This window comes from Jaculus jaculus, chromosome 3 (assembly GCF_020740685.1).
Source record: "Jaculus jaculus isolate mJacJac1 chromosome 3, mJacJac1.mat.Y.cur, whole genome shotgun sequence".
Taxonomy (NCBI): Eukaryota; Metazoa; Chordata; class Mammalia; order Rodentia; family Dipodidae; genus Jaculus; species Jaculus jaculus.
In genome coordinates this window covers 32,107,037-32,128,062 of record NC_059104.1, presented here as the reverse complement: position 1 = coordinate 32,128,062, position 21,026 = coordinate 32,107,037, and the positions used below count along the sequence as shown (strand labels likewise).

Here is a 21,026-nt window from a genome sequence, read left to right as displayed (position 1 = left end):
ATGGTACCAGTTCATTTTGGATTTATTTTTGTGTTTGTTTTTTCCCACCCTCTCTTTGCCCTCTGCCCCCCAAACCCTTCCATTGTTGTTGTCTGGGTCTTGAGTTGCCTATCGGGTATGTCAGTAACTCAAGCTGGTCCAGGTTAGGAACCACAGACAAATGAGGCCATGCAGTGTTTGCCTTCCTGTGATTGTATGAGGTTTCCGAATATGATCTCTTCCAAGTCATCCATTTTCCTACAAATTTCATTGTATCATTTTTTTTTATACTGCTGAGTAGAATTCCATTTTGTAAATGTACCACAACTTCATTATCCATTCATCCAATGATGGGTACTGGGTTGATTCCAGTTCTTAGGTATAATGAGTTGAGCAGCTATAAACGTGGTTGAACAAATAGCTCTGTAGTGAAGCATGGGTCATTTAGGATAAATGACCAGTAAAGGCAAAACAGGGTCTGTTGAGAGCTCTATGTTTATCCTTTTTTGTGAATCTCCATAATGATTTCCATAGTGGTGGTACAAGTTTACATTCCCATGATAGTGGCTGAGGGATTCTTTTTCCCCACATCCTCACTAACATTTATTGTTGTCAGATATTTTGCTGGAATAAGGTGGAATCACATAGTTATTGTAACTTGCGTTTCCCTAAAGGTTAGAGATGTTGAATATTTTCTTTCTTCCTTTTTTTCTTTTTGTGTTTAGAGGTAGGGTTTCACTCTAGTCTACGCTGACCTGGAACTCACTCTGTATTCTCAGGATGGCCTCAAACTCATGGCGATCTGCCTACCTCTTCCTCCCGAGTGCTGGGATTAAAGGTGTGCACCAACACGCCCGCCTTCCTCTGAGAGCTTCCTATTTAGTTCTCTGTCCCATTTTTGGAATGGCTTGTCTGAATTTTTTTATTGTTTAGTATTTTTAGTTCTTTGTAGACTCTAAGTATCAGGCTTCTGTCAGTGGTATAGCTGGCAAAGATTTTCTTCCCACTTAGTGGGTAGTCTATTGGCTCTGCTTATGCTATGTTTGTCTGTGCAAAAGTTTTTTAGCTTCATGAGATCCCATTTGTGGAGGGATTGTTTAATTTCCTTGGCTACTGGGGTTTTGTTTGGGAAGTCTTTCCCCACTCCTATTCATGAAGAGTTTCTTCTAATTTTTTTTTTTTTTTCTACCAGTAGGAGAACAGTTTCAGGTCTTATGTTGAGGTCTTTAATCCATTTGGACTTGATTTTCGCATATGAAGAGATGAATGGGTCTAGTTTCATTTTTCAACATACGGTTACCCATTTTATTCAGCACCATTTTTTGAAGATGCTGTCTTTTCTCCAATCTATTTTGTTGGCACCTTTGTCAAAGATAAAGTAGCTAAAGTTATTTGACCTAAGGTCTGGGTCTTAAATGGTGTTGTATTTCGTCAAAGGCCTTCTTACATCTATTGAAATAATCATACGGTGCTCATAATTGAGTTTATTTATGTGGGGTACAGAGTTGACTGATTTCCAAACGTGAATCATTCCTGTACCCATAGGATGAAGGCTACTTGATCAAGCTGGATAATACTTTTGATATGTTGTTGAATTAAGTTTGAGAGGATTTAATTCCGAACTTTTCATCTAAATTCTTCTGGGATATAGGCCTCTAGTTTTCTTGTTGCATTTGATTTTGATATTAGGGTGATGCTAGCTTCATAAAGAGAGTTGGGGATGACTCCCTGCTCTCTGATTATACAAAAATATTTGAGAAAAGTTGGTTTGAATTTTACAATGAAGATGTGATAAAATTTGGCTGAGAAGCCATCCTGTCCTGGACTTTTCTTTTTGGGGAGGTTTTTGATCATCTTTTCAATCTACATGCACATGATAGTTTTGTTTAGGAGATTAATCTTCTCTGAGTTTAGTTTATTTCAGTATGTGATATATGGCTAGTAATTCATCTAATTCTTCCAGATTATCCAATTTTGTATAGTCGAGATTTTGGAAGTATGCCTTGATGATTCTTCCAATTTCATTGATGTCTGTTGTAACTTTTCCATTTTCACTTCTGATTTTGTTAACTTGAGACCATTCTTTTTTTTTTTTTTTCACTTGATCAAATTGTCCAGGGATTTATCAATCTTCTTAATTTTTTTTTCAAACAACCAGCTGTTAGTTTCTCAATTTTTAAAATTGTTTTCTTAGTTTCCAATTCATTAACTTCTCTGATTTTGACGACTTCTTTCTGTCTGGAGCTTTTAGGGCTGTATTTTTCTTGTTTTACCAATGCCTTTAGGTTGACAGTTAGGTTGCTAATTTTGGAGTTCTTGTCTTTGTTATGAAAGCAATTTAGTGCTATGAATTTTCTCCTTAGGACTACCTAAATTGTTTCCCATAAGTTTCAGGAAGTTGTATTTTCATTATAATTCAATTCTAGGAATTTCACAGTTTCCTTTTTGATTTCTTCCACAATCCAATCGTTCTTTAAAAGTGTGTTGCTCAGTCTCCAGGAGCTGGTGGAGTTTCTGAAGTGTCTCTTGTTGTTATTTTGTAGCTTCAAAGCATGGTGATCTGATATGATGCAGGAAGTTACTTTAATTTCCTATTCCTGGCCCTTCTGGATTTCAGGGATTCCACTGAGAAATATGAAGTAATTCTAATGGGATTGCCTTTGTATGTAGTGAGTTCACTGTTAATAGCTTTAATTATGATGTGCCTTGGAGTGTTTCTTCTTTGATCCTGTCCGTTTGGTGTTCTGTGAGCTTCTTGTAACTGGATGTGCCTCGTTTTTGAGAGATTGGGGGCAATTTCTTCAATAATTTTGTTGAAGATGTTCTCTATACTTCTGGCCTGAATTTTTTCTCCTTCTGGTATACCCATGATCCCACTGTTTGGTCGTTATAGGGCATCCCACAGTTCCTTCGAATTCTGTTCATATGATTTTTTTGAACTTGGCTTAGTTTTTAGCCTCCCTGTCAATTTCTTCTGTCTTGTCTTCCAGATCACAGGTTCTATCTTCCACATGAATAACTGTTAATGAGAAGTTCTAGAGAGGATTTTAAAGCTCTACTTGATTTTTGTTTTCTGTTGTATTATGTTGCATCATGTCCATCTCTCAATCTCTCTCTGTCTCTCTCTCTCTCTGTCTCTGTCTCTGTCTCTTTTTTTTTTTTTTGAGGCATGATTTCAGTTTGAGGTCTTATTTTCCTGATGCTTCCTGGAATTCATTCTTGTATTTGATCAAGTCTTCATTAAGCTTAATCAAATGGTTATTGAGATCGCCCATTTGTTGGCACACTTTCAGTTCATTTATAACTCTTTTGAGTCTTCTAATATTTTCGTCAATCAAGTTAAGCCTACTGTCAAAAGATGAGTGCTCTAAGATATGATTCTGTTTGATTTCCTTTCTGCGATTATTGGGGATTTTTGATGGCTTGCTTCCAGCTCAGTAATTTCTTTGATCATGGTCACATTGGTTGTTTTGTTTTTATTTGGGGATTAAATTTCTGTTGATTTCTCTGATTTTCCCATCTTGAGGAAATGTTTTATTCTACTGAGGGGGAAGCAGTATTTGTCCTTGTAGGATCTTCTCTTGGTATTCTGTTTCAAATATGAACTGGATTGGTATACAAAAACCACAGATGTTGCACACTGTGGAGATTCCAGGCACATCAAAGGTATCTGGGGACCTGAGAACTCTGGCCTACTCATTCCACTTTCAGTATTTGTGGATCAGGGGTAGGGGAATCAGGATACAGGAAGCTGCAGAGCCAAGGCAAGACTCCAGCTCCAATAGTGGCTCTTGCACCCGCTGCTTCCTGTACTGCCTCAGAGGAATGGGGATTTGGATACCTAGGGGCTAGTAAATCAGGAAACCAAAGCAAAAGGGCTGCTTCTGGAGGCCACTTGCGAGGACCAGGCTGCCCCAAGGCAGCTGCAGGAGTATGGGGACCAGGGAGCCAGGAGGTGGGGACCCAATCAGGAGCTCTGGCCTACTTACTCCGTGTGCGCACTCTCTGGAGCAGGGATCCAGGAGTTGGGATCTCAGAGGACCTTCTATCAGGCAGAGCAAGGGGCTTGCTTCTTCCACAATCTCACAGGGTCCAGGTAGCCCCAATCCAGCAGCATGGGAACCAGGACCAGGGAAATGGGAAACAGGGGTAACAGGGAGGGGGAACAGGGAGAACTGGCCTATTCACTCAGCGTGTGCATCTTCTGGAGCAGGGATCTAGGAGTTGGGGACTCAGGTACCCTTCTATCAGGAAGGCAGACAATGGACCTGCTTCTGCCGCAAGCTTGTAGGGTCCATGCAGCCCCAACCCAGCAGGGGGTAACTTACCTGGACCAGGAAACTGGGAGGTGGAGTGGGGACAATGAGCACTAGCCAATTCACTCTGCACCACCCTCCAGAGCAGGGGATCTGGGAGTCAGTCGGGACTCAGGGGCCCCAGCAAGGGGCCTGTTTCCTCAGCAAGCTTGTAGGGTCCTGGCAACCCCAAGCCATTAGCAGGGGAACCTAAGAGTGGGCTGGGGTGGCGACTGAGAGATCGACCTACTCACTTTTGCAGCAAGCTCGCAGGATCCATTAAATAAAATTTAAAAGGGTAAAAATAATAGCATAGAATTAAAACTGTTGTATTGTAAAAAGTGTACCTCAATAAGAGACTTCTTTAGTTCCTTCCAAATTTACTTTGAAAACATTGATTTTACTCAACAATATTGATGTATGAGAGAAAAAGAAAACAACACATGACTTTAAAGGGGAAGATAGTTTATGAGATAATGATAAAATGGTGACTGTAACTATAGCCATAGTTAGACAAAGTAAACATCAGGTAAAGCTTCAAATCAGTGGGCTCTGGGCTATTAGAACGCTGGGAGCTTCAGTGAGCATTCTGCTCAGTGGCCACCATGTGCCCCTGGTCCAGTTTCTGTCATCAGCTACCTGTCTTCAGGCAAGCAAAAAGTTATTGCTTTCAGTTTTCTTCATGCACAAATGAAGGGAATCATATCCTTTGTAGTGCCTTCCATTTGTAGCTCTGGGCCTGATGTTCTGAACATTTTAGCGTTCATCCAGTTTATAAAAATCAGATTCAAGAATCAACTAAAAGATGTAGGCATCGTAGTCTTATTGAGGGGATAATTTTAAGTCCATCACGCATTCTCATAAACAGTGCCTTTGAATTTATAATTAGAGACCTAGATTACTATCTCTGTACCTATTGTTTTGTCAGTTTGCCATTTGACCATTCTGCACCAGAGGACTTGTCAACTACCAAATCATTGAGATAAATAAGGAAAATATTAAGAAGTTATATTTATGAACCAGACCTGGATATGACATGTGATTGTTGAAAGGAAACTAACTGGGTAAAGTAAAAAGAGAAAGTGTTTTAATCAGAAATTTTATTTTTGAGTTTTTCTGAATGCCTATCTAGATCGTGGAAATTACTTTGTGTTCTCATATGTCCTTCATGCCAACTATGACAATTGAATCAGTGTGATAAAAATACTGTCAACTGTCCAACCACGTTGAAAAAAATATGCCAATTTTTATTGCAAATCTGAACAGCTTAAAAGAGTTCGCCTTTCCTGTAAACGGGACAAATTTGGTAGAGAAATATATTCTTTGGCAGATTATAAATATGATAACCTTATTATGTTTCTTGTACCAATGAAAAAGTGTGATTTATCCCAGGTGGTTAGCATCATTTTACAAGGATGGTGACGATGAATCATTTGCTATGTTACCTTTCCAGTGCTAGTGTGAGTTACTGCTCAGTTAACATTGTTTACCAGCTAATTATTGAGAAGCACCTCCATCCATCGCTGACAACTCAGTAAATGACTCAAGACATTATAGTATTTGCAAGCAGAACAAGGCCATCGCAAGTTTAATTCCACTACCCATTCACAAAACAGAAAATAGCCTATCATGCGAAGTAAAATTCTAATTTCCGAGTACGTCTCATCAAATAGTGGAGAATTTGTTACTTTCAGTGATGATTCTAATAACAAGTATGTGTAATATTGCTTGAGAATTTTCTCATTGTAATCTGTAAAGAACAGCAAGAAACAGCACATGTCAATATACATCAGTTTCCAATTTTAAAATGCTGTCAGTTTCTAGCATCTGGTACCCATAGAGATAACCTCAATAGTGACATATGAAAATGAGTTTGAAAAATCACTGTATGAGACATTATTTGTTGTTTTAGTTTGACCTAGACTTAAAAGTATTATGCATGCTAATATCTAGACAGTAAAATTTCCAAACTGTCTAGGATTTTTTTGAATGTACATAAAATCTTGCTTCTATATATCTTCTTGAAAAGATTTTATTGTCATTTCCATCTCACCTGATAAATTGGGGCAGAAGTTCCTGGAAAAATGTATGAATAGTGGTTTGCATGAGATATGAAATATAAGAACTCAGCCAAGGTCAGGACCCTGATGATAGCTTGAATTGATTAAAATCATTATGTTCTATTATTGAGATGTTTTATACTTAATTTCCTGGAAGACAAAATTATTTTACAATGTAAACCCATAAGAAAGTTACTTATATATCAAAGAAAAATAATCATCATTTTCAGAGTTAATATTTAGGATATTATATGATACTATTAAAATGAATGAATTATTCTTATTTTTTCTTTCCATTCTTTATATTATCAACAAATTTTTTTCTTCTAATTTTAAAAGCTTGCTGAATGAAATGGGCATTATTTTATAGAACATATAAGTACTTATCATCAGTTAAAATACCTTCTTAATCATTTCTATCATGTAAACATGAATGATCCATGAAAAACAATTTTAAATTATAAAGTGAACACTAGATGACTGTAAACTGTGTTACATAATGGCAATAATAAAAGTCCTAATTCAGGAAAAAACAGCAACTTTTTAAATGTGTTGTAAATTATTTACTTCAAATAAATTATAGACTACTCAATATACTATTGTTTTATCATTGAGTCACTACCAGGAGAGAAGATCTTATTGAAGAAAAATAATTCAGATGAAGCTGTCATCTCATCTGTAAGCCTGAGACTGAAGTATGAACGCTATATGTTGAGAAAGCATGAGCTATAAAACACACAAACTATATAATTAAAAAAATAGAAAGGATTTGTTCTGGCCAAAACTTACATCCATCTCAAGACTTGAACACATCAGCTAAGTTGATTCTTTTTTAAAAATATTTACTTATTTATTTGAGAGGGAGAGAGAGAATGAGAGAGGGAAAGAGAGAGAAAGAATGCAGGTGCCAGCACCTCCAGCCACTGCAAATGAACTCCTGATCCATGTGCCACCTTATGCATCTGGCTTTACATGGGGATGAGGAAATTGAACCAGGTCCTTAGGCTTTGCATGCAGTTGCCATAACTTCTGAGCCATCTCTCCAACCCCTAAGTCGATAATTGTAACACCAATTAGTGAAAAGCAGTCTGAACTTATATATGTGATACTGGTGATGGTCACATGAATGGTAATGCTCTTCTGTGGGGACCTGCAGAATGGCTGAAGAGATCTTCCACAATGTGCCTCAGTGCTATCCAAGACTACACTCGTAGCAACCTGTTATTTGTGTTTCCTTGGTGTCAAAGAGAAATGAAACATTGACAGTGAATTTTAACTCATTAAGAACATTATTGTAGGTCATATTTCACAATACATTTTTATTTATAGTATTCGCAATCATTTCTCATCTACAGCACAAAAATATTGAATGCTAACCCACTTTAGGAAACTTGCTTTCACAACCCTTACGAGCAAATAAGGATAGGAGGACCAACCAGGAAATATGAATATGAAGCAAACTCTTGATTTTATCTTTGGGCATAGAGAATTTTCTACTGCCCTATTCCCAAACAGGAGTGTACATTTCACTTACTTTGGACACATGCTGTGAGGCACATTCCTGCCCTACTTCCTGAAGTATCTCATTTCTTGCATCTGGGGTCAGATCCCTAGTCAGGTTTTATCAAGCACCTCAGATCAAAATCAGAGATTTCTGTTTATAGGAAAGGAATTCTAAAGTACAACTGTCCAAAAATAGGAAGGACAAAAGTTCCATTTCTATGATAGTTTCCTTAGCTAAGAAACTGCACATTTGAAATTTTGTAAAAAAAAAAAAAAAAAAAAAAAACACTTAACAGTTGCAATGCTGTTTATTTCATCTATTGTCCTAACTGAGTTAAGTGTATTATGAAGGTCACAATTTACTGGCCTTGGCATATGCCAAAAGATTACCATTGATGTATATTTGGAAATCATTGAAAATACTTATGGCTTGATGAAACCTAAGAGATTTTTAATAAGCTTATGATATGAGTACAGATATTTGTGCGAATTTTGTTATTTCCCTCATCATGGGTCCTATCAAAATATCTGGAACATCAGTGTGATAAGTCTTTATGGCACATTTGATATTTTGAAGGGTCTTATTTTTTAGTTTATTTCATTCTATGAGTATATGCTGTTGAGTTTTCCTGTGGTCAATGAACTAATGTCATGTAGTGATGTAGATACAATTTTGGTCTTTTCAGTTTGTATCAGAAAGAGAAATGAAATAGCATTTTTTATTAATTATGAATTTTACTATAGGAGCATATTGCAAGTTGGTCATATTCCCATTTGGTTATGCATGTATTGCCCCTCTCCCCTGGCCCCATTCCAATGAGGACCCTACTAATATGTGGTATTATTGGTATTCTGTTTGGTGCAATGTGCATCAGTCAGTCTCTGGGGGCGGGGGAGGGGGTGACTTAGAGTATTCCTTATCACCCTGTGGTTCTTCCAGTCTTTCTGTCCCCTCTTCGACAATGATCTCTGAGCAGTAGCAGGTATGTTGTAAGTCCGCTCTAGTATTAAGATCCCTTCAACTTTGGAATTTTGCTTTGATGAACTTTGAGTGTCCTCATTGTCTTCCACCATCTCGCTACAGCAGGTTGTCAAGCTAGTAGTGAGAGAAGCACTCATGTTTAAATTACCACTTTCTCTGTGATGTCTCCTGTGCAAGTGGCTCATGTCATGCTAGGCCGTCAGCTATATGATTATGAGGATGAATCTTGGTTCCCCCTGGTATCTGCTGCCATCTGTAAAGAAAAGCAATTCTCCAAGCAAAAGTGAGAGCAACATGGGTTAAAGGGGGTAAAAGGTTATTTAAGAACCTTTAAAAAAAAAATTTCATGAGAGAAAGAAAGAGAGAGAGAATTGGCATGGCAGGACCTCAAGCCACCACAATCAAACTGCTTACCCTTTTGCCACCTTGTGTATGTTACTTTTTGTGCATGTGTGCCCTTGTGCATCTGCCTTATGTGGATTCTGGGGAGTCAAATCTCCAGCCCTTACGAAACTTTCTGGATGGGAATATCCACTCATCTTAGGCAGGGAACGGTATGAGTGTGTGTGGTCAGCAGGGGTGGGAGTGCTTCTCACTAGAATATTAGAACTTATCTATGACCTTCCTATCCATAGGATTCTGACATGGCTTTCAGTACCAGTTATGAGTTCTTGCCTGCTGACCATACCTCAGTCCAATCAGAGAGCCATGAATTATCCACATAGTCTATATGTCACTATTTTACAGGTGTGTACAATTTGTCCTGCTGGACCATTATCCCCCAGCAGCTCACGTAGTACTTTCCATCACTGAAAGGACAACCCAGTATGGAGCTGGCTTCTATGTTCCAGCATCATTTCTTGAGGTCCTGTGTTGCTGACCTATGGTGTCTTCAGCAATAGGATCTTATCATTTAGCTCTGGCTAGTAATCAAGTGTTTTGGCAATGGCCTGCTTTGTTTGGGAGACCCCATGGGTCTCCTTTGCTAACAGCTCACTCTGGAGGGTAAATCAGCTCTGGCACAGGAATTTGCCAGCTACATCCCGTGGTTTTATGATTAAACTTTCCCCACCTTCTATAGAAGGGCACTTCTGCATGGGCAAATCCCTCTCACTCCCTGTCCTTATTAAGGGTTATATCACTGGTTTGCTATCCGGGAGGATTGGCTATATCGTATTGACTAATGCTGTCATTACTTTTATGTGATTATCCCCTTAACCTTCCTTCATCAATCCCTGCTACACCCTTTGTAGTCTGTTCCTCAACTGGCCTGTCCAGTATCCCATCATCTCCATCCATATTCCCACCTTTTCCTAGCTTCATTTTAGTTCTGTGTCAATACTCCGATGCTTAATACTTACAATCAACTCAAGCTGTTCCAAGTTAGGAACCACATATGAAAGAGAATTTTAGGTGAGGCTATATGGGGTCAGAAAGACAAACAGTGCATGTTCATTATTTGTTTTTCTTTACCACTGAGTAGAATTCTATTGTGTGTATTACCACATCATCATTATCCATTCTTCAGTTGATGGGAAACTGGGCTGATTCCAGTGCCTAGCTATTGTGAATAGAGCAGTGACAAACAAGGCTGAGCAAGTATTTCTGTAGTAAAGAGTGGAGTCTTTGGGGTCTATGCCCAAGAGTGATATAGCTGGATCAAATGTTAGATCTATTTTCATCCTTAGGAGGAGCTTTCATACTGATTTTCATAGTAACCATACAATTTCACATTCCCACCAGCAGGGGATGCGGGTTTCTCTTTCCCCATACCCTCCCGGGCGTTTGTTGTCATAAAATAGCATTTAAAGGGAGAAAAAAGGGCTGGAGAGATGGCTTAGCGGTTAAGCGCTTGCCTGTGAAGCCTAAGGACCCCGGTTCTAGGCTCGGTTCCCCAGGTCCCACGTTAGCCAGATGCACAAGGGGGCGCACGCGTCTGGAGTTCGTTGGCAGAGGCTGGTAGCCCTGGCGCGCCCATTCTCTCTTTCTTTCTCTCTGTGTCTGTCGCTCTCAAATAAATAAATAAAATTTAAAAAAAAAAAGGGAGAAAAAAGTTGTGTTGTTATTCTTGCTTCTTTTCCACCAATGACAATGTCATTAGCTTATAAATTCTCCATGGCAAACTCATGTCACTTTCTCCCACACATCAACAAAAGCAAATGGCTTAAATATACCTGTCAAAAAGTCATTAAGTACTAATGGAAATAGTTACTCCTTGGTTAATATCTTTATATCTTTAACAATTCACATTGATTCAGTTATATTTCATGGGGCTTTGCACAAGACTACCTGACTTGTTTTACCTGGGCACCTCCAATTGCAGCCTAATTCAACTAATCACCTAAATAATTGCAACAGGAATGTTATCCTATTTTACTATTGTAGTTGTTAATGGTTTTATCTTTTTTAGTATTTCGATAACCTCCAAGATGTATTCATTCATTCATTTGTACTGAAACTCTTTCATGAACCAGGCACTATGGGAAGATTTGGGACAATGTATCTTGACATGTCTCAAACCCATCTATAACTTTATGGATTATCTTTGTCATGAGAATGTTTTTTAAATTAATTAATTTATTTATTTATTTGAGAGCGACAGACACAGAGAGAAAGACAGATAGAGGGAGAGAGAGAGAATGGGCTCGCCAGGGCTTCCAGCCTCTGCAAACGAACTCCAGACGCATGCGCCCCCTTGTGCATCTGGCTAACGTGGGACCTGGGGAACCGAGCCTCGAACCAGGGCCCTTAGGCTTCACAGGCAAGCGCTTAACCGCTAAGCCATCTCTCCAGCCCTGTCATGAGAATTTTGAGAAGTCTGTTTGTATCCTTCTTCTCATCTACCAACCCAAACTCCCCTATCCTTTTAACCTTTTCTATACCCTAACTCCTACACCATGGGCAGTGTTTCTGATGTCAGATTTTAGCTTCAGTACCTGAGACACTTTTCATGTCAACTAAAATTCTATGAGGGCCCATAAGAAAAATGAGATAATATCTGAGAACATTTGACATGGATTCATGTACAAGTAAGTACACCATGAATGTATATGTTGTTGTTATAGTTCTGTGTAATACACACATGTATATTTTGGTATTATGACTGTGTGTCCAGTATTTCTATATAAATCTTCAATAAAAAACAGTCATCAAATTTCCTTCAATTTTTTTTTCAGAGTACTGTGTAGCACTTGCTCTAAAGTTTGAAACTCTTCATGTTTAGGAAGCTATTTCAATTTAAATGATCCTGTTCCATTTCTTCTCTACACGGAAAACTGAAATTCAGCTCAGTGACTTACTTGTTATTCCCTAAATACTTTCTGCACTTGAACTTTGTCTCCCTGTGCCCCTGAACTTACAGTGCTCTCTTCTCCATCTCTCTAAATTTGATCCATCTTTTAAATCAAGTGAAAATGCCTGCAGCTTTATATATCAGCTCCACTTGGAATGACAGCCCCATACTCAGAATGGCAACAGGACAGAATTGTCTGTGGCATTCAGATGACAAATATTGACAGTGGCAATTATTCCACTGTGATCTGTAACTCTTCCATAAAGGTAGATTTTGTTGTTCTTATTTTGTTTTACAGTTTTATTTTGTTATATCTTGTCTACCCAACTAGCTTACAAATCCATTTAGCAGCATCCACTTCTTACCTTCAATAGCCATATCTGCCCTTAACATTTTGTTCACAATGGCTGTTCATTTAATGATTATTAATCCAGTAAGTTGCTGAAGAAACTGAAACAGGCTCCAAATATATATTATATCAATATTATTATACCAACTAATAGATAAAATACTAGTAATGGTTCTTTTAGTGTGTGTTTGTTTGTTTATATAATTATGAACTACTTAATTTGTGGAAGTATTGAAAATTTATTTACAATGTAAATTCTGCTTTCATTTTAGATTTTAAAAATTTTTATAAAAACAATGAATCCAAATATCTGAATTCCTACAGATAATTATGTTTTCATTTCTTAAGTATAAAAGACATAGGAACACCTCAGAATCCCATCAAATATTCCTATCATCTTGACTTATTTTCTAATTCTAAAATGTTGTATGTCTCCACAAAAAAAACGTTCAAATTGTACAATTCTTTATTGTTTTATATTTTTACTTGTCTGATATGGAGCTTTTTACCCTTTTAATTACCCTTTTAAGGGCAAATAACCATTTAGTATGGATATTTTATCTGAACTTATGGCCAGTTTTGCAGGGAAGTCTATTTTGTCATTTTCCCTCTCTTTGGTAAGGGGCTATCACTCTGTCTAATACCTAGCTCTATGAATTTATCTGATTAACCAAAATAGCACTTTAGTCAACTATTTTCTTCATCAGCAATTGAAATATTTAAAATGATACATGAGCAGAGTGGTATAGCTACCAATAAACCAGGGTTTAGGGAGTCAAAATGATGTACAGAATTGTGTCGGGTGACTATTATTCAATCTCTGGAGAGACAAGGACTGATGGGAAGTTTGCCAGATTTCCAGGTCCATATATTCCTTTATGTTTTGTCATATATATATATATATATATATATATATATATATGGAATAAAGGAATATATGGGAATATATACATACTTCTTATGCCCCAATGGACATGTGAGTCTCTCAACCAGTCTTGTGTTTGTGGGTATTCCTGAAACATGTCTGCATTTTATAGAGTGTACTTTGCTTCTGTTCCTCCAAGTCAAGTGATCCAGGGGTTCAATTCTTGTCCATCTACCCTTTTCTTTCTATTCTGTCTCACCCCAAAAAGGGAATGCTAAACCTTCTGATGTTTTCTGCATATGTGTTCAAGTTCTTATCTTTCTCATGAGGTCCAGATTAGATAGTAAATGTTTGAAGTGTGTGTGTTCCTGTTGACCTTAAATTCACATTTTGCTGTTTTATGCTCCCAACCTGTTGCCCACAAATAGCTTTGTCTTTGCACACTAATTCTCTTTTTTTTTTTTTTTTTTGGTTTTTCGAGGTAGGGTCTCACTCTGGTCCAGGCTGACCTGGAATTAACTCTGTAGTCTCAGGGTGGCCTTGAACTCATGGCGATCCTCCTACCTCTGCCTCCTGAGTGCTGGGATTAAAGGCGTGCGCCACCACGCCCGGCGGCCACACTAATTCTCAATTAACACACTATCACTCATCCGCAAAGATAAAATGGAAACCCTGAAACCTTCCTATTCTTTCTTCTCTCCCGCACCCACTCCACATGCAGTCATAAATTTCTAACAAGTTCACTTTAAAATATTTCTCAAATTAATCCCATTTAAGGTTTTCATTAGTTGAACTGTTTTAGTCAGTTCTCTGCTGTATTTCCTACTTCCACATTTCATCATCTTCCCTCTTATACTTAAGACCATTGCATAAGCTGAAGATTGGAGTGAGTTTATTTGCCTATAATAATCTTTCTACTTCTCTCTGAAACAACAGGATAAATTCTATGCGCCTTAGAAAATATACAGGACCAACCATGACCTAGTTACAAATCTCCCATCTTTATTGCTCTCATCTTTCAATCTCACATTAGACACATTAGTAGTGATAAAATATTATGATTTATATTGTGATCCTAATATGAAAGAGCCCAGAGGAGGAGGGAGAGAAGAGTTAGGAGAGAGAGACACACATGAATGTGGCATCTGCCTGACGCTCTGCATTCTGCACAGGGGACTGTGCTCCTCATCTTTTGGGCGCCTCCTAATCCTTGAAGTAGACGCTCTTTTGCCATTTGATGAACATACTTAGACTTGAAGGAAATATTTTGTGCATGTTTGCAAACAAATAAATGACTAACTTGGAATTCAAAGCTTAATTCCTCCCCACCAAAGCTTATGTCAAAATATGAAATTGCACTACTCTGTAGGGATTTTTGTTTGTTTGTTTGTTTTCCCTTTGGTCTGAAATAAATGTTCTTTCCATATTTCTTCAATTATCTTTTCTAGAGTCTACTTAGGTTTCGACTCATCTACATAGCACTCAGTGCTCAATAATAAAAAAAAAAAAAACCCACCACAATTTCCTAACTTATGTTACATTAAAAAATAGTTCACTATTCCCAGTCTCTCTTTTTCAGTGGCACCCTTTTCTTTCTTTCTTTTGCTAGTGGCACTCTTTTCTACCGCTAGAATCATATTTTAAATATGTCAAGTTTAGTGTTTCCAGCACTTACCCAAGTTTCTGCAGGTAATCAATAAGTCAACACTTTGTGAATATAAATTTTCTAGGAAAATAAGACTATTGTTTATTTTTCTTTCTCAAAAAATATTTATGAGTGAGGGAGGGAGAGAAAGGAGAGAGGGAAAGAATGTACTCCCAGCAGAGCTTGTTGCCTCTGCATGCAAACTCTAGATGCATGTGCCACTTCATGCATCTGGCTTTATGTAGGTACAGAACTAAACCCAGTTTTGTTAGCAAGTACCTTTAACCATTAAGCCATCTCCTTAGCCCAAGACTATGGCCTTTCATTTGGAATTAGAATTCAGAGCTGGCGCAATTTAGCCCAGAATGCAAAGGAAAATTTCAGGGTAATCAGTGGCCTACTCTGGCCATTTAAAGTTGACATTTTCCTTGGTATCTTCTCACTCTCCAGGCTCATGCCACCACATTATCACTTTTGGCTGTCAAAGTTATGGACACAAAGGATCTGAAAAACAAGAAACCAGGATACTCCAAGAACATAAGGGCTACAAAATCACAAACTGAATTTCTTCTGACTCTATCCTCTGCCAATAGGATTGCTGACAGCTTGAAAATATTTTTGGAATGAATATTAATGCAGGTCTTCCTTTGAGTTGTTTTCCCAAAGTCAAGTTGAAATGGAACTTCCAGAGAATTTCATTTTATGAAGTATCAAAAAGTTTGAGGGGAGAGATTTATGAAATACATATTGCAATCTTAACCTCTTTTAATTTGTTTCTTCTCTTCACCCATAGCTGACTTTAACCGAGAACCCCTTCCATCAGCTTTGTGGCCATCACGGCAGGTAGTATAGCAGAAATCATTCCTCACTCCATATTTGAGGTTATGTAGTGGGCATGGTCTCTCAAACAGTCATCTTTCAACTTCTTCCTTGACTTCTTCTCTATGGGTGACATCAAAAGTGGAGTTATTTCCAAAGCACCTAATGAATTAACATGCTTCCTCTCAATTCAGAGTCTAGACAAGAAAATTCAATTTATTCTCTTAAATCAATACCAGGGATGTTCTCTATTGTAAATACTAATGAAATTGGATATGGTGGAGGGCACTGGTAATGCAACACTGGGAATGTGAAGGCAGGAAGTTGGCAAGTTCAAGTCTAGCCTGAGATACATAGCAAAACCTTATTATACATGCATACACATCAAATCTAAAGATTTGTAGTTCCAGGTAAGATGGAGAAGGCACACTCCATCCTTCTATTTCTAGAGAATGTAATTACAGCATCTAGACATGAGGTATCTTTCTGAAACTAAGCAGTAGTAGGTGGTTTGGAGATTTGGATAATAGTTTTGAAGTCTAACCAAGCCAGCATGAGTTTTCCATTATTTATTCTTCTAGCATTTATTAGTTAATGTAGAAGGGCCATGAATGCAAAGAGGAGGACCTCCTTGTAAAGAATTTAATGCTGCCAAAAGAAATTGAGAAACTCCTAATTATTCTTCATTTTCTCTTCTGCATCTCCTATCTCTGAGCCCCTAAACAATTCAGTGTGAATGGCAGAGCTTGGTATGAGGATCCTGCAAAAGAATAACTCTAGGTTATATGTAAAGATGGGAGTCTTTCTTTACATTCAGTGGGCATAGGGAGGGTTGGGATGAGTCCACCTCATTTTTCCTTGGTGTCACTTGGCATCAGATGTGGACAGCTTGCAGCAGTATACAACCATGCAGGGAGGGATGCAGAAGACTAACAGGAAGAGCCTCAGGACAGAGAGTAATTAGGAATGTGGTTCCATAAAGTTGTCTGTGATGGCATGGACTCAGTTCTGAGATTACATCCATAGAACTGATCCTGTTCATCATAGTGAAGACATTGAGACTTGAACTCACACAGAGACTATCTCTTGTATCACAGGCTGGGATTTACAAGCAGACCAGCTCCTTATAGTATTGTAAAGGACTTGAAACAACTAATAGACCATAGAAGGTAAGTTGAACTTCTAGCTCAAACCTAGTTTTATATTTCTATTTGCACACAATTTGTACCTACCAAGATCCTCATCTTCTAAAATGAAACTATTAACATGCTCCATAATGCTACACAGTACTCAAAGTCTCACAAGATCATCTGGTCATTCAGTTCACAGTCCCGATGTCTGCAGCATATTAAGACCACAAAAATCTCAAATCATAAAAAGATCATATTTCATAATGAAGCATATTAAGTTATCTGAGATGACACAGAAATTAAAATTATCTGACAGCTATAATCCATCATGAACACTTGAAATCAACAAGATATAAAATGTTTTATGAAGGACACAGAAAATATAAAGGAACAATGGCAAATTTTAGAATTAAGAAGTAATCTATTCAAAATTAAGTGATGCTATATGGAATATACTGAGCTATGTTTATCTTAAGAGTCCCACCTTTATAACTACAATGTAAGGTAGTACCTTGAGCAATGTACACACACACACACACACACACACACACACACACACACACACACACAGTGTGAATAGGTATAGGTTAGACAAATGTAGTATGTGATGAGAATATTTAAGAATATTTAAGAAGATATAATTATGGATATTGAAATCTATATGTTAATCTTATATAAGTATCTATTTATGGTGCTTTCTGGTTTCAAATGATATAAGTGAGATTGTGCACATTAGAGTTTGCAAAGGTAGAAGTCCATTGTTATAAAGCACCACGTGTATATAAGCAGCAATTGCACTTACAAAGAATGGCCCTAATATGTCTATTTGCATATCATTTGCATTTTTGTCACCACACCTGTCAATCAGCTCTAGCAATGAGAAAATCAGGTAGCCCACTTGGGAACCTGGGCCAAAGGAAAATATAATGCAAGGTGATCTAAGGTGGAGGAAACCCTTGTGTATTTGTTTTATAAAGCAAAAATTTTGAAAAAAAACACCACTACTGTGTTAAAACAATTCAATTGGATATTTTTTAAAAGTAGCTTTCCAATTTTAATGAAGTTTCTTACTTATATAGTGTTAAAACCTTTGTTTAATTTTCTGCATAGTTTCTTCAAATTTATGAAGTGACTTCCAATAATACTTTGTGGTCCTATGCTAAGATATTTTTTTTGGTTCATTTTACTTCTGAAAATATTCTTACATACATGACAGAAGAAATAGAGAATTTAATAAAATTTTTTAGCATCAGGGATTCCAGTAAAATGCTTAGATATACTGAGGTGACAGGTATGAGTGACAACATCAGATCTATTGATTTGTTGAGTAAAAGTGATTATTTCTAGAACAAAACTTCTAGGACTTTGATTGCCCCTTTCAGGGAGTATTTCTGGGCTCCTGGAGCTATATTTCAGCCTGAAAGATAAACCCTTTGTGAATGATGACACAAGGAAAATTCTGCTTGCTTAATAATGAAGCTTCCAGAAGTGATGTTACTTTTGGGGGTAATATCTAGTTATTGTGTCTGCAGAATCTTGGGACTGGGAAGATGCTTAGCAATCATTATCCCAATGATCACTCTGTATGGTTGCTGAAAGAAAGGGGCTGTTAGACACACAGAAGTTCTGGAACAACAAAAAAAAACACGTATTTTCCAGGGCTAAAATATTTTGTATGCCCAGCGTCAAAACTAGCTTTTGCACATGGACAAGCTGAAATTAATATTTGACCCTAAAAGTAAAAAAAACAAAAAAAAAAACAAAAAAAAAACACATGGGATTCTGGCACCAAATACACTTTGTAAGTTAGCTGTGAAGTTGGGAGCTAGGGATCTTCCTTGGAAACCCCAGTCCCTACCAGGTACTTTCCTTTGCATTAAATCTGTGACTATGCTAACATTCATTACGGGAGGTGAGGGGGTAACCCAATCAACAAGTATGCTTAAACAGAAGACCTTTCTTTGTTAAAACTTGTACACAAAAAAGATGTTGTACGGAAGTAAGGACTAAGCAAAAAAAAAAAAAGAAAGAAAAAAAAAACATTGTAGCAATTTGCTGAACATGGAGACTTATTGAGGATGCAGTCCTGAATAATACACACTAGCTTTGCTCTTCCCTCTTTAGTCTGTGTAGAGGAGCTATGAATCATTCATGGTCTCCCAGCTGAGAAGGGCTTCAAAGGGGATGGTTCTGATTGGATGTCCTGTGTGAATTGCCATGCTGCAGAATCCGCTACACCCCCAGCACTGGAGGGTGGAGGAAGCACTTTCATCTGGGCCTCCAAAGTGTTTAGGGTCACAGTTCACCAGGAGATAACGATGTAGATGTACATTCAGAATTAGCTGCAGAGGTACCTGTGTAGTGCGGTGTGGAAAAGTGAGCCAGTTAGATCCCCAGTGGATGCTGAGAATCAATTACTGTATTCTGAATACAAGGTTGGCTGCAGGGGATAAACAGATGTCAGAGAATTTTTCCCTAATAAGACCCTGGTAATAGAAGAGCACTGTCAGCTTCATTTTGCATTAAAAATCTCATTTCCTCTTTATATGACCAATTTTATTAGGTTTCTAAACAAAGATATTTTGTGCAACTGTTACCAGCATAAAATGAATGCTGTCAATACACTTTAGATATTTTTTTAAACATTTTGTCACAAAAATCAAGAGGTGAAATGTAAGTCTGAAGTTGCAACTTGAGGTCTAACGAACAAGCTTCTATATGAATCTGTTCACATTCTGCTTGGTAAAGGTTGATTTTCTTATCTTAAACAAAAAGCATCCAAATTCTTTAAGGAATAATCCTCACAATGTAAAGTAAAGCTAAGATTTAAATCCCTCTGTACTCTTTCTTTTTCCTGTCATGGGTGACACTAATATACAACTATTCTTACTAGGGTTCAAATGGTATTTAACTTTTCTGTTTAATTTCATTTTGAAAACCTTATTCATTATGAGATACCACTGACATGCTATATCTCCTAACCTCAACATCAGTCTTTCTCAAAAGGAACTTGACACACGGACCCTTCCCTCAGTAGCCTTTGGAGGCCCAAATTGAAGCAGAAACATCATTTGAGGTATCTACTAATACCCAATTAACCTTTCCCTTCATCTGCAACTCTTCTGAAAGGAAGACTCTCCTTTAGGCTGTGGGATGGTAGATTTTCTATGTAAGTCTCTAAGTGGAGAAAGCTGATGGGGAGGTGATGTGAGTTCACTTTACAATGTACTCCTATTGATTTCCTAAGAATGCATTATTTTAAGAGTCACTGGACTCTAATTCACAAAATCTGAAAAACCTTTGTTCCCAACATCTAAAACTGAAACCAGCTCAGGAATAATCTTTTACTTTATGGTAGGATGGCAAAAAAAAAAAAAAAAACCTTCAAAAGTCACATAGTCAAGATATTCAAATGATATAGACAAATTCAAGTATGGTGGAAATCTCTGATGATGAAGCTGAGAGCTCTATGGAGGAAAAAACATACACGCACATCTACAATCTCATGCTTCTTGCAAGGTATATTATATATATTATATTGTAAAAAACTTTGTTGACAGACTTTATGTCATTTTTTCCCATTGACTAGTTATGTGAAACTATTATGCCTTCTCTGCAGCCCCAGTAATTGTGTTGGAAGGACAGGACAGATTTAGCCTTGCCAATTCACAGTTGGTCAGCCCATCAAGGAATTTCACACAGTATACAAAGGACTTTGACAAAGCTGCAGCAGGTGGCGCTCTTCCCCCTGGCATAGGTGCTGACCACTTCCTTCAGGGTGGGTTCCACTGTTGGACATGCTAAACTAAGGTGAAATGTTCAAACAAACTGAGCTTGTAATTATTAAAAATGCCTAAGCATGTTTTAAAGAGTGGTGATGCCTCATCAACATTCCAACTTGGGTCACTACCTTCTTTCAGGATTCTTTTTCAATGTCATTTAAATGTGGCATTCTTCTCTATTGGTTTGAGTTTTAGATAACTTATTGCTGCCCTTTTTGAATGCCTCTGATATTACTATCAAGCAGTGAATAAGTTCCTTATATTATTTTTGCACAGATAATATTCCAGAGGATTTCTATAAAAAGACTGGCATTATTTATTGATC

At 37.5% G+C, this 21,026-nt stretch overlaps 1 pseudogene; it reads right to left on the bottom strand.

The window, feature by feature from the left end:
* LOC101615882 overlaps positions 1–8,911 on the bottom strand; it is a 64,042-nt pseudogene extending 55,131 nt beyond the window's left edge.
* Positions 8,912–21,026: the final 12,115 nt, after the last annotated feature.